At 38.4% G+C, this 5,648-nt stretch overlaps 1 non-coding gene across 1 annotated transcript; it reads left to right on the top strand.

Moving 5' to 3' along the window:
- Positions 1 to 702: 702 nt before the first annotated feature.
- On the top strand, positions 703 to 809 carry LOC141669780 (small nucleolar RNA R71). Its single transcript, XR_012554040.1, has one exon. It is a non-coding gene; the product is annotated as a small nucleolar RNA R71 (small nucleolar RNA).
- The last annotated feature ends 4,839 nt before the right edge of the window (positions 810 to 5,648 follow it).

Raw genomic sequence — 5,648 nt, 5'->3', positions numbered from 1 at the left:
GGAAGAGTGCCAGGTTGACGATTGAGCACTGCATTGGCTAATTGACCGATTTGATTTTCCAAGGTCTTGATAGAAACCGCCTGACTCTTGCACAACAGCTTAAGTTCCTCAAAATCAGCACTAGTAGGTGCAGCTGCACTTCCCTGTTGAGGATATGATTACCTTGTAGCATACTGCTGTGGTTGCTGGAATCCAGGTGGGTTAAACTGTTTACTCACTCCTTGCTGATATGTTGGCTGAATAGCATTCTGATTATTCCCCCAGCTGAAATTTGGATGATTTCTGTTGTTAGGATGATAGGTCGCTGGCATAGGCTGCTGTTGTTGCTGATAATTATTCACATACTGAACAGATTCGTTGACAAGAGAACACTGATCCGTAGCATGAGAACCTGCACAAAGCTCACAAACCATAGCTATTTGATTAACTCCATACGTAGCCAAAGAATCAACCTTCATTGATAGCGCTTGGAGCTGGGCTATAATAGCGGTGGCTGCATCAACTTCCAGAATACCTGCTACCTTGCCTGACGTCATCCTCTGAGTTGGGTTTTGATGCTCGTTTGCAGCCATCGTCTCGATAAGATTATACGCCTCAGTATAGCTTTTAGCCCATAAGGCGCCTCCAGCTGCTGCATCGAGCATGGGCCGAGATTGGGCCCCCAAACCATTATAAAAACCAGTGATTACCATCCAATCCGGCATTCCATGATGTGGACATTTTCTCAACATTTACTTGTAGCGTTCCCAAGCCTCGCACATAGATTCTGTAGGTTGCTGCGCAAACTGAGTAAGAGCACTCCTCATAGCAGCAGTCTTTGCCATTGGATAAAACTTCACCAGAAACTTTTGCGCAAGATCTTGCCACGTAGTGATTGACCCAGCTGGTTCATAATGTAACCAGTCTTTAGCCTTATCCCTCAGTGAGAATGGAAAAAGCCTCAACTTGATAGCCTCATCAGTCACGCCATTATACTTAAAAGTGCTGCAGATCTCGACAAAATTCCTTATGTGCATGTTGGGGTCTTCAGTTGCCGCTCCTCCAAAAGAAACAGAATTCTGCACCATCTGAATAGTGCCCGGCTTGATTTCAAAGGTGTTAGCTTGAATAGCCGGATGAAGGATGCTTGACTGAATGTCATCAATTTTAGGCCGAGAAAAATCCATAAGAGCTGGATCAGCTTGAACAATACGATCTCCCATGTTTACTGGTTCTTTCTGCTCAGTTCCTGAATCCGAATCCTCAAAATCTAACTTCTCCGGAGTATCAAGAACTTCGTCTTTCTCCTCAGCTGTATCTAAGGTCCTCTTGCGAGCACGAGAACGAGTTTGCATAAACGCTTGCTAAAGTACCTGAAACACAACCGAAAAGAGTAATTAACTACTACGTCCTAATCACTGAGTCCTAATGACCAATGATGGTAAGTACATAAACTAAACAAATACGCCGAGTCCCCGGCAGCGGCGCCAAAAACTTGTTAGGGCAAAATCACGCACTAATATTCACGCAAGTATACGCGTTCGCAAGTAATATAGAATACTTTCTAGTTCGTTCCCTCAGAGACTCAGACTAAGTTTTGTCTAATTAAACTCACTCACCAATGTATGATTACTTCTCAATGTTAAGATAACACTTAAAATTGTTGATTAAATATTAACTATAATTAACTACTTAATTAACCACTTAACTAACACTTCAATTTATCAATAATAAAACACTCATGAGATCACAACTTCATTATTACTTCCTTCTATAGCCATTGTTATTACCTTTAGCATGTGACAGTGATGACATTAATCGAATAACACGAAACTGATAAAAGCCAACTTTCATTGTACTAATACCATTCTACCAAACATCCACAATTAAGATAGAAGTTGAATAGTCATCAATCATGTTGAGTTCCTATATGTCTACAGAAATTGACAACACAACGATTTAAGCACAAGTTATTCCTTTTGATTACATAGGGCAAATAAAAAAGTTAGAGTTACCCACTAATCATGCACAACGTACATGAACCTATGCTAGCATGGCAAGTTCTAAATCTCAAGATCCACCATCGCTTCACAAGAGATTAACACCCTATCTTATATGTTCGCGACGCACATAAGACGAATACGCACAACCAATACTAGATATCATGCAATCATCACACACTAAAGTATTAAACAATTAACTAAAGAATTCCATAATAAATCCGTTGCAACCCCATGATCACGATTAGCCCATAATAGAACTTATCGCCATCATGTGTTCATATGAAATCATGATAAACAACACAAGAAAATAATAACTAAACTAATTATATTAAAACAGAGTACGTCACAAGAGTAAATAAGTCAAAGCAAGAAAACTAGCATCCAACGTTACAACGAAACAAGAATCACAAGAATATATGCTTCCTCTTCGTTGCGGTGTGCTAAATCGGTCTTCTTCCTTATCTCCTTCGCTTCTTGCAAAACACAATCTAAAACATAATCTCCTTCTTATTCTCTATATAAACGTCTCAAATCTACTTATATAATAGTCCCATAAAACTCAGATTACATAGAAGTTGGAAGCCAAACAGAAGTAGAAGTCTAAAATAATTCATCTTTTTCCCCGACCCTGCGCGGCCGCTCAGCATTTCTGCGCGGGCGCGCAAGGCTGCTGCGCGGCCGCTCAGCATTGCTGCGCGGGCGCGCAGGACCCTACTGGAAAAATTCCAGGTTTGCTCCGTTTCTTCACCGTAATCTGCCCGTTCTTTTCCTCCCGCAATGGTGAACACATGCCAAGGCTTATTCTTGATGATTCCTCCTCCGAAATGCAACTAATACTCTGAAATGCATAAACACTAGAAAAATGCATCAAATACATAAAATACTTGATTTCAAGACACCAATTTAAGCCATTTTAAGACGTTCTAAGTGGTATAAAATGCCACTTATCAGCAGAAAATTCCTGCTTTATTCCATGGCTTTTGCAGAACTCTTCAATTATCAAATTCTTGAACTCAGTGCCATTATCACTCCTTAAAATTTTCACAGAATCTTTGACCATTTTATCCAGCTGTTTGACATGATCAATCAAGATAGATGCAGTTTCACTTTTTGTGTGCAAGAAATACACCCATGTGTATCTGGTGAACTCATCCACTATGACCAACGCATACTTCTTCTTTGCAATAGACATGACATTTACTGGACCAAATAGATCAACATGTATAAGATGATAAGGCTCAAGAATTGATGATTCAGTCTTGCTCTTGAATGAAGATTTTCTTTGTTTGGCTTTCTGACATGAATCACAAAGACCATCAGGAGCAAATACTATGTTTGGCAATCCTCTCACAAGATCTTTCTTGACCAGTTCATTTATATTATTGAAATTTAAATGAGAGAGTTTCTTATGCCAATTCCAGCTTTCTTCAATTGATGCTCTACTTAACAGACAGATTGCAGAACCATCAGTACTTGTTGAAAGCTTAGCTTTATAAATGTTACCACGTCTGTATCCTTTCAGAACAACTTTGCCTTTAGATTTACTCACAATTTCACAATGTTCTTCAAAGAAATCAACATGATAACCTCTGTCACAGATTTGACTTATACTCAGTAAGTTGTGTTTAAGTCCTGAGACCAGAGCTACTTGTTTAATTATGACATTTCCAAGATTGATATTGCCATATCCCACTATTTTTCCAATGTTGCCATCTCCATAAGAAACACTTGGGCCAGCTTTCTCCACAAAGTCTGATAGCAGGGCCTTATTTCCAGTCATATGTCCTGAACATCCACTGTCCAGAACTAGAATATTTTTCCTGTTGCTCTGCAATCACAAAGACCACTAATTATTAGTTTTAAGGACCCAGACTTGCTTGGATCCTTTGGCCTTATTAAGTTTGTTAACATTTGCAGCGGATTTAACATCAGAGTTTATGTTAACATTTTTCTTATCAGAACTTACACTATCAGACTTTGAATCAGAATTTACACTAGAAGGAACAATGGAAACTTTCTTCAAAGAAGGTTTTATTTGATAATAATCATAGTACAAACTATGATATTCCTTACAAGTGAATGCCATAAACTACCACAATGAAAACAAGGATTTTATGGTTTGTATCTAATAGACTGACTCTTAACTCCTGATTTTGAAGGTAAGGAGTTAATATTCTTATTCTTCCTGCAAAAAGAAGACAGATGGTTAGAACTTCCACAGTTATGACATGTTTTCCTAGGAGCATCAGGAACAGGTTTATAATCATTGCTTTTATTCACACCTTCCTTTCCATTCCTATTTTTCCTAGGTGATTTTACCTTGTTTGCATTCTTGACATCTTTCAGCTTATGCTTAAGCTGCTTCTTTGTCATTAAGCCTATGTTCACTTCAGCTGTCTTTTCCTGTTTTAGTTTGTCAGAAGTTAATTCCTCTTTAACTTCTGATTTCTCATTTTCAGACTTTACAGTTACAAACTTAACAGGTTTAAACTTTGGCTTTTGCTTAACAACAGGCTTAATTTCTTCAGTTCCTTTATCATTCTTATCTTCTCCATAACCTAAGCCCTCTTTCCAGTTTCCACTACTTAGCAAATTTTGAGTTGTTTTGCCAGAGTTAGTCCAAGTCCTGATAATCTCTCTTTCCTTTTCTAACTCAGTTTTTAGAGATTCATTTAATTTTAGCACTTCATTCCTAACATAAAAAGCATAATCTCTATCCTTCTGAGTTTGATGGAACATGACTAACTTTTTTTCTAAGAAATCATTCCTTTTCTTAAATGCAAGATTTTCAGAAGTTAATCTTTCACATGTTAAAGTTTGATCTCTATAGCTAACAAACATGGTTTTAAGATATCTTCTCAACTCATTAATATCATCAGTATGAAAAGCATAAGTAGTCTGAGGTACCTTTGTTTCAGCAGCTTCAGAAATGCTCTCAGCACTTTCTTTATCAGCATTTGCCATCAATGCATAGTTCTCCTCACTTTCAGAGTCTGAGGTGTCTGTCCAGCTTTTCTGCTTTGTGACAAGAGCCTTGCCTTTGTCACCCTTTACCTTCTTGCAGTCAGGAGATATGTGGCCTTTCTCACCACAGTTATAGCATTTAACATTGGTGTAATCTCCTCTGTCAGACTTTCCTCCTCTGCCTTCAGATCTTCTGAAGTTCTTCTTATCAGAACTCATGCTTTTCCTGGAAAACTTCTTTCCCTTCCTGAACTTCCTGTATGCAATCTTTGTGATTCCTTTCACCATAAGAGCACACAGCTTCATCATCTCCTCATCAGCATCAGTCTCAGGCAAGCTTTCAGAATCTGAGTCATCATCACTCTCAGAACTTGATGACTCAGTATCAGACTTTATGAAAAGAGCTTTACCCTTATCTTTCTTTGAGGAAGGTGCTTTGGGGAATTCTTCTTCAGCCTTAAGAGCAACTGTCCTTGACTTTCCTCCTTTCCTCTTGCTTCTTTGTTCCATCTCCAGCTCATGAGTCTTGAGCATTCCATAGATTTCGTCAAGAGTTGTTTCATCAAGATTGTAGTTGTCTCTTATTGTCGTTGCCTTCAAATCCCAGCATTCAGGAAGAGCTAACAGGAACTTAAGGTTTAAATCTTCAAGATCATACTCTTTATCAACCAATGACAAATCATTCAAAAGTTTGACAAATCT

The sequence above is a fragment of the Apium graveolens genome, chromosome 6, assembly GCF_009905375.1.
Source record: "Apium graveolens cultivar Ventura chromosome 6, ASM990537v1, whole genome shotgun sequence".
Lineage (NCBI taxonomy): Eukaryota > Viridiplantae > Streptophyta > Magnoliopsida > Apiales > Apiaceae > Apium > Apium graveolens.
This window is presented reverse-complemented; position numbering and strand designations above follow the sequence as displayed.